Genomic DNA, 14330 nt, shown 5'->3' with positions numbered 1-14330 from the left:
GAGTGGTCTTCAAGAGTGACCTATCCTAGGATGCTCTCTTCTTACCTGTCACAACTGTGTCTTACCTTGTGAAGCTCAGGAGCCTATGAAATGTTTAACCAGTTGATCTCACTAACTAATTGCCATAAAAATACCAATGTGGGTTTAACACATTCCCCTCCTGGCGTTGCATGCTAACAGTAGCCTAGAAGAGCTAAACAAACAGTGGCTACCAGGCTTTGTGGCAGGACTCCGTGTACTGGGGAAAGGCATGTGGAGCTCAGAAACCTCTGAGGCCTCCTCACAGCCCACCCTGACAGATGGCAGAGCAAGCGTGTTTAAGAACCAGGCCGCCTGCGTTCCAACCCTGGCTTATTATTTGAGCTGGAGCAAGTTTCTAAATCCCAGTTTACTCATCTTTCATTATTATTATTATTACTGCTCTTTAAAAAGAGTAAGTATTAGTTTATAGAGCACATGGTTGTTGTAAGAATTGAGTGAGTTAATACTTGTAAAACAGAGCAATGTTTGGAACTCAGCAAATGCCTAGTAACTTTTGGCTGATATTGCTGTATCCACTGCTCAGGCGCCTTCTCTGTCTACACTGTGAGTAGGAGCCTAAAGCCTACGAGTGTTTTAAATAAAGTTGATGTGAACACATAATGAAGTACATGCCATATGTTTCTTGGCTGCTTCCACCATCTGGTGGAGGGAGGAGCAATGTTACACAGTTACAAAACCCGGAACATTCTTTCTCTCTTTTAACAATTCAGGATGTGACAGTGAGTAAAGAAGTTGTTGACAAAACATCTGTAATGACACACATTGAGAGATGTAGAAAACTGAACATCAGCTATAATATAAAATATTAGTTATTATTGATATCCTTAACCTTGCTTTTTAACTACATCACAGGCACTTCACATCCCTTTAATTTTCACAAGCATCTTACAAGTAACAGTATTATTCCCATTTTACAGATGAGGAAACAGAGGTTTAGGGAAGTCTCCTGATTTTCCCAGGTTCCTTTTGTTACTGCGTGATAGAGCCAGTTTCCACCCCAGGCAGTCTGATTCCAGAGCCTTTTTTCTTATCCATTACTTTGCTACCTGTTGTGGGTTTAATATTCACATACTGAATTGTCAACAAATAGGGACAGTCTTTTTAAGTGAAGTCACTTAATCTTTCCAAGAGAGCATGTTATGGTAGGAAGGAAGGAAGGAAGGAAGGAAGGAAGGAAGGAAGGAAGGAAGGAAGGAAGGAAGGGAGGGAGGAATGAAGGAAGGGAGGAAGGAGTCAGCACCATTTTTCACTTTTATGCTACTTAATATCTAAGTGCAAGAGTCTGCTATTGTTTTGGAACACATGTCCAAAACCTAATGAAATAAAACTCACAATGCTTGGGCAGCATTCTGCTCCATACCCAAAAAATAAAGTCTTGTAAGAATTCAAAAATCATAGTTTTCTTGTAATCTAGAATCACTAGAATTATGGAAAAAGAAATACAGCCAAAACCATCAGGCCTGGGTAACCGTAGGCAAGTCACTTTTCCTCTATGGCCTTCAGTTTATTATTCTCTGAACTGCTGCCTTTGGACTAGATAATCTCAAAATTCATCCAGATTTTTTTCATAGAAAGTGATACCCAAAATGGACTGGCATATATTTTTTAATTATTTCAAGATACCATTAGTCTTTAGAATAGCTCTAGATATTCTTAAACTTTGGAGACCTCTTTCATCAGACTCTTAGGGGTGCGATTAGATTGTCCTGCTAGTGCTCCCATATTTAGCAGGCTCTTAAACCTAAATATTGACTTGGTTCACATTTATTTAAAACAGCAATGCCATCTAGTGGACACAAACTCCTTCTATGGGTGTTGGCACCTATGACAAGCCACAGTAATTGGACATGTTATTCTTTCCTGCACCATGCAGAAAACTGCCGCTCATTTCACTAAAACCTAAGTCCATAACAGTATCGGTGAGAAGGCATCGGAGGTACAGCATTGGTGGTTAAGAACTCTGGTTCTGGAGTCAGATTGCCTGAGTTCAAAGCGCGGTGGGCCTTTTCCCTGTAAGCAATTTATCTAACCTCTGGGTCTCAGTTGTAAACCTGGGAAAATAACAGTCCCTACCTGTGTGTGTTCATTAAATAAGTTAATATTTGCAAGTTCTTAAGACAATCTGTCATGCATAAGCCTTATTATTATTATTAATATAATTGATATGATAAGTTATTAATTTCATTATTACTCAATAACATTACTCGTTATTACAGGTCATATAATTACCTTCCATTGAGCACCTGCACTGTGCTGAGCAATGTCCTTTATTTAATTCTCATAACAATCCTATTATGCCTGTTATACTAGTATACGTATTTGTATGTCCATTTTACAGATGAAAAAAATTGAGACTCAGAAGTTACAAAATTTGTCAAAATCAAAGTAAGCACATAAGCCCAGGTCTGAGTAACATCGAAGCCCATTCTTTTAACCATCACACAGTATGTTTATCCCATCAACAAAGGGAGCCTCTTGAGCTAACCGGCGTTCCCACCGCAAAACATGTTTGGTGTTTGTTGCCTGCCTGACGACCTTCTAGGCCAGTGACGGTGAACCTTTTGAGCTCGGCATGTCAGCATTTTAAAAAACCCTAACTTAACTCTGGTGCCGTGTCACATATAGAAATTTTTTGATATTTGCAACCATAGTAAAACAAAGACTTATGTTTTTTATATGTATTTGATATATTTAAATGCCATTTAACAAAGAAAAATCAACCAAAAAAATGAGTTCGCGTGTCACCTCTGGCACGCATGTCATAGGTTCGCCATCACTGTTCTAGGTGCTACAAAGGAGCTCACGGCGTGAACATGCTGACATTTGGACTTGCTTGATTAATGAGCATCTGTGTAACTGAGCTAGTGGCAAGCTGTCAGAGAGAGAACCTGTGCAGACAAATACAAAGTCAAATTTTAGCCCCATTTCACTAGGTGAATTCAAGGCTGTATCACACTAAAGAATTTTTTAACATCACTCCTGGGACTAGAAGTCCTTATGCGCGTCCTCTGGTTTCTGAGAGAGCGATGAAATGTGCTCAACCAGGTCATTATTCTGATATTGGGTCATCTTAAAAGCAGTCGTTTCTTAAAACCAGTTTTTTTTTTATTATTATTCCACTGAGTTTATAGTCTTACAATTTGGAAAATTTTTAATTAAAATATAAAACAACTATATAAGCAACAGTATGAAGATCCCAAAAAGCCAGTCATATGAATGTTATCAGAGTCAGGAATATTCCCCCAGAAAAACCAAACTTGTCTTTCAAAAAGTAGAGCATAGAAACTACACACTTTCTTGGTTAAGGAACCTAATAATAATATTTTATATATGGAGAGAAATGGAGAAAGACCTTTTACGCATCTTAGCCAATTTGAGCCTCACACCAGTACCTTCAGTTGGGCAGTGAACACCACTGTGCAGATGAAGAAATTAAGGTTCAGAAACAGTCAGTGATTTTCCTAGATTACATAGTAAGTGGTGAAGCCTAAATTCTAACGTGAGGTTATTCTACTACCTTAGACTGCCAGGCATTCCTTCAAAGATATATTTTTGAAATGTGCCAGGCACTCAAAGCAAGCAGACCATGGTTCCTGACCTCACTGTCTAGGATGCAGACAGGAAAATAAATAATTGCAATTCCGTAACATATTATATAAGTCCTGGGCCTGATGCAAACCCTCCGGGAGGTGAGGGGGTTGGGGCTATTGCTTACTCTGAGCCACATCTCTTATTTAGAATAATTTATTCCCATCACTCAATGAATAGAACAAAATGTAAGTAGACAGAAATATATGAAACATTTCAAAAATTATATCCTTGGGTTTCTCAAAATCCCATAAGAGGAAAAAACATGAAATAAGAGAAGGGTCAACGGAAGCTTCAAATTAATATTTAGGCAGCAGTATTAACTGGGATTGGCTGGAATTTTCCTTCAAGCTGACATGGTAGATGTGTTATGTCTCTGGAAGTATAAGTTCACAGTCATTGGGGGCACCCAAGGATAGCGGCACACAAGCAGAGAAGGGAAGTGGATGTTCACGTTTTTTGCTTCCCAACTCTGGCCCTCAGATGGTCTGGGAGATTCTGCAGGACTAATACTCTTAGCAAAAGCTCATTTAAGCTCAGAGATGATTGACAATATATCTATGAGGTACCAGACAACAAGACAATTCAAACTACCAAACATGCCCTAGCTAGTGGTAGAGCATTGGGCCGTGGACTGATTCCCTTAAACGGCACATACCTCGATTTCAGGGTTGATCCCAAAATGGCGTGTACGGGAGGCAACCAATCAATGTGTTTCTCTCACGTCAATGATTCTGTCTCTCCCCCGCCCTTCCACTCTCTCACATCAATCTTTCTCTCTGTCTCTCCCCCTCCTTCCACTCTCTCTAAAAAACAAAATCAATGAAAAAAATATCCTCAGGTGAAGATTAACAAAACAAAAAACAAAACTGCCAAACAACATGCTTTTCAAAGCAGGAAGAAAAAACAACAACCCATCAAGTTAGCTGCGATGGTAAAGGGATAAATCGCCTTTTACACACATCACCTAAGTTTGCTGTTCTATTCAGTAATTTCCTTTCCAGATAAAGACAATGAAATGTAAATTTACTGATCTCTCCTATACAATCTTAAGCATTGATTTACTTTCAGATTCCTTTTGTGTTCTATTTACGGAACCTGGAATTTTAAGCATCAAAAATAGACATTTAAAAGTGAACCTATAGTGGAAGCTGAGAATTAAATAGTTAGAGGGGATTACAAAAGGGGATTGGCCTAAAAGTGATCTATTTCCTGTAGTGTACTACTTTATTCTGTCAAGTCTATATAGAAACATAAAGATAGACGAGTACTGTTTTATTTTGGGGAATTCTATAAAAGTTGATGATATTTCAATTGTTACTTATTAAGAACCCCAAGTGGGTGCTGTGGTCTTAAGGTAGCACCTTTAATGACACGCTTCTATAGATAAATATTCTATAACTAGGCCTGATGCACAAAATTCATGCAAGAGTAGGCCTTCCTTCCCCAGCTGCCGGCATCGGCTTCCCTCTGGCACCTGGGACCCGGGCTTCACTCCAGCCCCGGCTTCATCCGGAATGATGTCTGGTCTAATTAGCATATTGTGCTTTTATTATTATAGATTGCTTTAATCTGTCTATGTATATTTGAACGTATATTAGATAAATATGCATTTCTCTGTCTATACATATTTAACTACTCATTCAGAAATAGCACAGAGAATAGAATTTAACTCTAACTATGTACTTTCTATGTCCTCTGATCACACCTGTATCAAACATAGATAGGCATTTGATTTAGGAGCAACTGCCTAGTTAGTCATTAAAATGAATGAAAGTAGACTAAACTGTGAGAAAAACCATTAAGCAGTGTGGGGAAAGGAACATATGGTGTCTTTAGTTCTTCCTCTCTTGCTTTGGGGGATGACATCTTGCAATCCCTCAGTCATCTAACCCCCTCCCACCCTCAGCCCAACCAACCTCTGCAGGCAGCTTAGGAAAAGGACTTCAAAACGGAGAGTCCTGACTGCATGTAGGAGCCTCATGAACTTGTTCCAAATTAGTTCAGCTTTCTGAGGCTCAGTTTCTTCATCTGAAAAATAAGGTGGTTGAACTAAATGACTTTGAAGGATTATTGTTCTCCCACGTCCTGGTGGGAGCTTTGGCCATATGAACAAATATTCCCTTTGTTACAGCCACTTTCAAAGAAGGACAGGGTGGTGGAGAGGAGATCTGCAGACAATCAGGCAATTCTGAACGATGCTGAAGCACTCACTATGGCAGCAGCCGGCCACACCTCCCTCCCAAGGAGCAGGACTACATCCAGGACTTTCCATGGGGCTGAAAAACCCTGTCACATATACAGTTAATAACCACAATCAAACCAGAATTGTGCACCAGACTCTTCTCTCCAGCCACCCTCCTGAAAACAAACAAACAAACAAAACAAAAACAAGATATCTGGTTAAAATGAGAATCAAGGACAATCAGAGGCAGCTCAAGGAGAGGGTGGTGGCCAATCCCACAACAGCCCAAGTTCATGTATAATCAGTGGAAAGAATGAGCTGCTATACAGATACAGCTTCAGGGCAAATTCCCGTGTCCTCTCTGTCACACTCCAACCTAATTACCTTCCCACACCCCTTTTAAGAGAAAACGGGAAACTATAAAATGAAGATACATCTTGACTACTAAGGACCAGCCTGAGCCCAGACCTACATGGTTCACCTTGGTCACTAAAGAGGGACTTGCTTGACTTCTCTGAAATTTTAGCACCACCTTGTTCTTTGCCACCCAAATAATCTCTCCAGTATCCTGCCTTCTATCTAAGAATTCCCTGAGGACAGGGACTGAGCTAAACAACTTGATTTGTCACCAGTTCATGGCCATGAATTATTCTGGAGCATCCCAGGATAAAGAACCCTATAGTTCTTTGCTAGGGTCATTCAAGTCCATATCTTCCTAGATATCTTTTAATAACCTCACAAAGATGATCTAAAAATCACCTAGCAATATGTTGTAATAACCCTACTGTCATGCTCAAGCAGTGATTACCCATAAGTGGAGTAAAAGGCATAATGTAGACAAAAGCACTTTGTGACCAGCAAGGCTCTAAACAAATATAAAGATGTGATACACACATACTAGTACATGCTAATTCAAGTACTTACACATCTGTTTATAGTAGTTGTTTACATATTAGTCACTACATGCTTATACCTCTGATAATACAACTTTCCCAAAGTGCTAGCATTCACTAGATTAGGTAAATCTTCTAAATCACCTTTTCTATTTTGAGTTGAAATTGTGTAAATTTGATCTTCCTCAGTGGACTTCCTCTAGAGAGACTAGTTTGGGATTAAATTTTTTACTCAGAATTCAGAACTTCACAAGAAGATTCTAAAATCCACCTACCTGGGGGTGAGGGGGAGGGGAGCTCTTGAGAAGCTATTGGAAAACCAATTCCATTTTATACACTCAATTTCAAAAGCCAGAGTAGATATGAAATACTCTGCAGTGAGGAGGAGGAAAGCAGATTTCATGAGGTTCTGCCTGTGACTTATCGAGGGAGGGAATGTTTATGCTTATAAGGTAGCCTCTGAAACAGACCCCACTGTTGAATAGCACTTCAACTCATTGCAAGCTTTGATACTGGTCTCGGAAAAAGCTCTGAGTCGCTTTTCCACTGGTTAGGTTGGATATGGCCTTAGCCTCAGTGTCCAGCACTGTTTGGGGAGGAGCTGGCTAGGGTTAAAATGCCATATAGGCTATGGAACACAGAAATGTCGATTGATGACCAAGTTTCTGGAATAATACTTTAGTGCTATTAGCTTAGTATACAACCGACTTATCAGGCTCTCTCTACCAACCGGTACAGGATTTATTTATATGATGATTACAAAATTGGGGAAACCTCTTGGAAATGTTCCTAACTAGAAAGGCTTTGGGTTTACTTGTTTTATTTCATTTTTATTTTAGGTTATAAAGTTTTCTTTAAAAATATACCCTCAATACTGAGGAGAAAGAATTTACTACTTAAATTTGAACTATTTTATGAGGTCTATTATGGAACTATTTGGTTTTTAGACAGGTTTATTCTAGGACAATGTTGTGCTAGACTATTTAGAAAATGCTTATTTTAAAACTTTAGTCTATTAAATGTATTATTTAAGATAATCAAGTTTTTTATTTTATTTTAGATCAAATGTTAGAAAATGTAAAATTTACCTCCAAAGACTTTCTCTGAATTAGTTCTTTCTAAAGGTCAGAAATACATTGACTACATTTCCAAAGAAGGGGTGGGTTAGGGGAGGAGTTGCTTGTGTTTAAATTAACAGTCAATTCATATGTCAACAAAATCCAAATAGTAAAGTTCAATCCTAATGATGGCCCTGAGCAAGTTTCACAATTAGGTTTTCATCATCTGTGACTCACTAATTGTGCTTCGGGTAGTGTGTGGAGGTGCAGTTTTTAAAAGCGAGTAGGAAAAGATTTGAATGGGCTCTGGATTATATACTTTTTATTTGCTCTATCAAGACTCTTCAAGTGCTTTTAGGACTGTGAGCTGTACTCTCAACCTCTGTAACTGTAAAACCTCTCCTCCAAGAGTCAAAACAGGGAAATTCCTGGGAAGACCCTCACACTCAAGTTGCCATGCTTCACAGAGCCCTTAGAAAATGTCTCTCTGCTGCCAAATCCTTCTGTAAATGGAAAATTAAATCCAAAGAAACTAAGACTTTAAGATGTTAAGCGACTTTCCAAAGGGCTCAAGTAAAAGTCTGAATGGGGGCATATTGGCTTCCTCATCTTACAACTCACCAAGTCTAGGATATTGAAGTAAGTTGATCTTTGCTGGTTGTTCTGCGAAGGTCTTTTACTATGAAAGCTAATTTTGAAATGCAATGTTTTCATAATAGATTCTTTCTCAATCAATTTTCTTAGCTAGCTTCAAGAAAGGGAACTGTAATTTTTCAAACATTGGTCATGCACTATTGCAATAAAATGAAAACACTTGTGATCCTAAACAGTTTTTCATTATTAAATTATTAAGAAGCCACCCTCTTAGTTCATTTGTTTTGCTGCCTGTGTTGTTTCTTCCCTTTGCATACACTCTGCTGAAACATAAATGCTATATCGATTCTTTCAGTTTTTCTTTCTGCTTTACTTTCTGCTTTCTTACCTTCTATTAAAATGCAGAATCTCAGAGAGAAGGAGGGGGAGGGTGGGTGGGTGGGAAGAGATCAATGAAAGAATGTGTATGCATATATGCATAACTCATGGACATAGACAATAGGATGGTGAAGGGACATATCAAGATCCTCAGAATCTTTATGTCCCATTTAAAGATACACTCAACTTTCCCCACTCCCAAGATTTGGGACTCCAATGAAAGGCAAAATTTTTTTTAAATGTTCTTACCTAAGCTTTCTGAAATTTGAGAAAATATTAACTTTTTTATTAACTTATTCATTCAGTCTTTGTCTAGAAATTATTATTATGTATTAATCTGATTTTTTCATTGTCTTTCTCTATGTTTATATTTCATTGAACTGTGTTTTATCACATTTTCATTATTATTTTTTATAGTTAATAACATAATCTTCTATTTTATTAATATATTTTATTGAAGAACTCTAAGAACACTTTGGCTCAGGTCTACATGAAGTAAAAATCAGTTATTTTATTCTCTGATACAATAATTGGTAATAGAATTTGTATGACAAGAAGACCAGAAGCTACCCTAATTCATTGGTGAGAGAGTTATGAGTGGTTGGACCATGAAAGTGAGCCAACAAATGAGTTATAGGTTATTTTTGTCCCCAACTGTTTCTTAAAAGAATTTGAGGAAATTAAATGCTAAAAAAACTACTTTCTTATTGAGGATGTAGATTACTAAGAGATGGCTGTTTTAAGCTTAAATGTTACTGATGTTTTTATGCTGACAGCACAATTCTATTTGTGCTAAAAAAAATTAATGATCTCTAAATAGAAATTAGAAAAATCAGAAAGGTCTTGACATTGACATTGTCCTTTCTGACATTGTCGCCTATTACACTGTAACCAGTAGACTTGTTCTACTAAATAATAGAAAACTTATAAAACTAGTGGTCTATTGTCAAAAAGACAAAATGCATACTTGGTTAAGTGGTTCACCTTTCAACCAGTTATTATAGTTACTGCCTCAGAGCATGGATTCTGAGGAATCTTGATATTCTGAAAACCTAATGCAGGCACTTAAAACTTGCCTTGAGCAAGTCCGTAGAGATATCCTGGCATTAATTTAAAGTGAATCCCTTAAGAATTCCACTTTCACACTAGTAGTATAAACTAAACAGAGAACTGAGCAGTTCTCTAGATCCTTAAGGCAAGTGAAAAATCAAAAATTCATTAATCATTTTGATTGAGGCTGAGGTATAGTATTTTAGGAAGACTACTTCCAAGTTAAAAAAAAAAAAAAAAAAAAAAAAAAAAAACCTTTGGGGAGAAAAATGAATAGGGGGTATATAGTTCACCAAGGAGGAACCATCGTTTCTCATTTTAAAAAAATAAGGGAAATAAAAGAGGGGGAGGAGAAAGAATTGGGAAGTTCAATGCAACCCTCTGTAATGCTATCTATAGCCTTGAGTCTAGGCCTTCTCACCTACAGTTGGGCCTTGGGTGCCCTTGGTAATAACACTAAAAGCAGCAGTTTTTAAAGATACACTCTACTTTCCCCTCTCCCAGGATGTGGAATTCTAATGCAATCACCCTCAGAGTCCGTGGCTGTCTGAGACACTGTAGCCTTTGGGAGCACCTTTTGCTGAAATGTCTAGTGAGAGCTAAAATAAGCCCCTTTGGTGGAAAAACCCGCTGAGTGGTTGAAATCAGAGCTGCAGAAGGTCACTTGCTATTTTAGTAGTTGCAAGCTGGTCCTCATTTTATAACATTACAGTTATAAACAAGAAATTGTCACCTTGCTTGTCAGTTTGCTTATTTCTCACAGAAATAAGCATAAGTCGCCTCTTTTCCTACATGGAATTAGGTAATTCGGATGACTTGTTTCCAAACTTTGCTTTATTGCTTGGATAAATATATAAGAAATGTGTGTGTGTGTGTGTGTGTGTGTGTATCTTTAAGCATTACTTCAAAATATCATTTTTCCATTGTCTAATACGATTCACCTTTAAAACTCCATTTACCCATGAGAACTTAATCATATGCGTCTCAACTATCTGTAAATGCCTTAAGGGGGATTTCCTTCCTACTTATTTCAATAGATCACAATGAAGATTGATGAGGACTGGGGAGGGATGGGAATTCCATAGAAAAGAACCCAACCAGCTTCTAGAATTATTTAGATATAGTCCATTTGGAAATAGAGAAAGGAAGTTAGTTTCAGCCCCAGGGTCCTATGATTTATGCACACACTATTGAAAATTACCACCAATTTTATTCCATTTTCCCTTAAAAATTTTATTTCTCTCTTCTTAGAATTGCCCATATTATAAGTGTATTTAAGATTAACCCTAAGTGGGTTTAAGATTACACTTCTAGGGAAGAGAGACAATTTTAATAACATTTTAAAATATTTTCATCAAAAATGATAAAGCATCACAGGGTTGTAAAGACACATGAAATATAGTCAATAACATTGTAATAATTGTGTATGCTGTCAGATGGGTACTGGTAATATCAGGAGGAACACTTTGTAAGGTATATGACTGTCTAACCACTATGTTGTATACCTGAAACTAATACAAAATAACATTGAAAAAATTACAGAGCATATTTGCCTATATCAATTATTTTTAAACCTCTTCATTGGGGTATTAATTGACATACAAAAAAACTATATATACTTAATGTATGTAATTTAATGATATTGGTGATAAATATATACCCATGAAGCCAGCACCACCATCTCTGTCATAAACATACCCCTGTATCAATTATTTTAAAGATTTCTGGGATGATCCTTTCTCTTGAATCCCACATTATCATTTCTATTTCATAAAGAGAGTTACTTAATACATGAAGTTACAAATGTTATTAATTGGTTATAAATCTTGAGTTCCAATAAGCCTTCCTTCAAGAAAAGCATCAGGGTCAAAGTCTAAAAACAAAGCAATTTTATGTTTTAAAAGCTGTATACATTTATATGGGGAAATAGAAGAGAAAGTGAAAAGAAGCTATTCTTCATGAAATTAACAAATAGAAAATAGGGATCATGAACTTAATATTAACCTGTAATTACACACCCAATTTTCCCTTGCCAGCATCAATATTTACATTTTATCCATCATGATTGAAGGAAGTGACTGGACTGAGCATGTCAAACTATTTTTCTCAGTCCTTGATATCATTTTATTATCAAAGCAGCCCACATACTCTTAGAGAGTTGGACAAACCTCTGTAGACAGAAAATTAACTGCTGAGATGTTAACTGCATTTTATTTTCCACTTAAAGAAATCTCCAGCCTCATCCCTGGTTTTAGGAAGGGCAGAGTGTAGGGCCTACGGGCATTGCCTCTGCAGGTGGTAGAATTTCCCATTAGTCAGTCATGTGGGCCGTGTTCCTGTCGGACCCATTATCCCAGCACAGCCCGTGCCGACTCCAACATGTGCCTCCTGCAGCCCAAGTCAAAGAATCCAACAAAAACTGGGCTCTGAGCGCAACTGCAATCCAAGTCGGGGAAACGGATGAAGGGGATGTGATTGCCCAGAAAGATTCCGCATCCTCTGCTCTTTTACCTCAGTCTCTTTGTCTGGACTTTCTCATGTGGTTGGTCCCTGGAGATGGTAGCGTTTACTATTACCTTTTCTATTTTTCCAGGCAAGGACTCTTAAAAGTTCCTTTGGCTCCCAGCAGGAACTTTGCATACTGTATTCATTGTCTCTCCCTTTGTCCCTTCTTTTTTTAATCTTTCTCCCCTTTTCACAACTGCAGACTCTAGTTCAAGCAAACTGTCTTCTCGGTTGCGCATCTTTCTAATTGACAGAGTGAACCCTTGGGCCTCGTTCCTATGGGACCAAGTCTAGCTTTACTTTGTGGTTTATTGACCTGAGCTTTGAGAGGGTCAAGTTGGGTTTTTGCACGTGGCTCACCTTTGCACTGCAGACTCATTGAAGAAAGTGGAGGGGGACTGCTTCGCAACTGTGTCTGAGCTCTCATTGATATTTACAAGTCTTATGTCAAAAAGAGATTTGCCTTCTATTTCTCCCCACAAGAGTATGGGAAATAATTGTGCATGTTTAATGTTTGACTTCAAAGCCATTGTGAATGCTTAGGTTTTAAAATCATTAAATGAAGGCTCAAACTAAGCTTTCTAAAATCCTTTGGGAAATAAAGCAGAAAATGGAAGGATGATGGATGGATGATGGATGGGCAGATGGATGAATATTGTCAACATTATTTTACTAACTCAACATTGGCTGAGCACCTACTATGTAAATGTTCTCTCTCTTCCTCACTTCTCTCTCTCTCTCTCTCTCTCTCTCTCTCTCTCTCTCTCTCTCTCTCTCTCTCATTTGCACTTGCAGTTCCTGTGCATCCTCCTTCAGAATTGTCTTGAATCTAGCCCCTCCACTGTTATCTGGCATTCTTACCTAGTCCAGAACCCCCTCACATCTTGCCTGAATTTTCACAACCACCTGACGAATCTCACATTACTCTCCAATGCCATCTCCTCTTCTTTGCCATGACCAGGACCACCTTTCTAACACAAAAACCACATCACTCTCCTGCTTCACAGCTTCCACAAACTCCCAGACGCCTACAAGATAAAATCCAAATTCCTTTCTCAGCCTTCAGTTTCTAATCACAATTTCCATCCCTAGTCTTATTATCTCCTTATCTCCTCCATGCACTCTATGTTGCAAACATTGTAGAATTCTTGCTAGAAAAGACAGACTCAATTTCAAAACACTATTTGCTAGCCCTGTAAAAATGGCTCTAGAGCAGTGGTTCTCAATCTTCTGGCCCTTTAAATACAGTTCCTCATGTTGTGAACCAGACATAAAATTATTTTCGTTGCTACTTCATAACTGTAATGTTGTTACTGTTATGAATCGTAATGTAAATATCTGATATACAGGATGGTCTTAGGCGACCCCTGTGAAAGGGTCATTCGACTGCCAAAGGGGTCGCGACCCACACGTTGAGAACCGCTGGACTGTAAGTGGGGTAGGTCCTGGAAGCAACTATTTAAAATGGCGTGTAATTAACACCTTGTTTAAAAGCAAATGGGCCCTTCAAAGAGGTGCTCCTTCCCCTACATTAATTTACCAGAGAACAGGAGAGGATGACATAGCAGTCTAGTTCTTGAAGAGCTCACAATCGTGAAGGACATGGAACAAACAGAGTCTACACAAATAACCACAATGTGAGTCTGTCTAGATTAAGGGTTTAATTGGAGTCAGAATCAAAGTGCAATGGCAGCTGGCCCTGCTACACGAGGACACAGAGAAGCAGGACACCTTCACCAGAAATGGACATCTGAGCCGAGTGCTAAAGCATGCATGTGGATTTAACTTCCAATTCTGCTTCACCCGCCCATCTGTTTATTAGGCCCACTCCTTCCCATGCACCATAAACCCTAAGCTTTGGTGGTAAAAGGCTAAATATTTCTAAAACTTCAGCCAACATTTCTTAGAATGTGCCATAATGGAATAGGTAAAGAGTTTTTCATAATGCAATTTTGAGCAGCAATTGTAGTTTTGCTCATTAACCCTGAAGCCTGTAAATTTTAGCTAACAAACCAGCATATCTTTGAAGATGAAAAC

At 38.2% G+C, this 14330-nt stretch overlaps 1 protein-coding gene across 1 annotated transcript in view; it reads left to right on the top strand.

Moving 5' to 3' along the window:
- Positions 1-14330, top strand: part of RORB (RAR related orphan receptor B) — a 172188-nt gene that overhangs the window by 135447 nt on the left and 22411 nt on the right. The gene's annotated exons all lie outside the window — the stretch shown is intronic.

The sequence above is a fragment of the Myotis myotis genome, unplaced genomic scaffold (assembly GCF_014108235.1).
Source record: "Myotis myotis isolate mMyoMyo1 unplaced genomic scaffold, mMyoMyo1.p scaffold_m19_p_12, whole genome shotgun sequence".
NCBI classification, from domain to species: Eukaryota; Metazoa; Chordata; class Mammalia; order Chiroptera; family Vespertilionidae; genus Myotis; species Myotis myotis.
The sequence above is the reverse complement of the archived record's forward strand: the minus strand, read 5'-3'. Positions and strand labels throughout refer to the sequence as shown.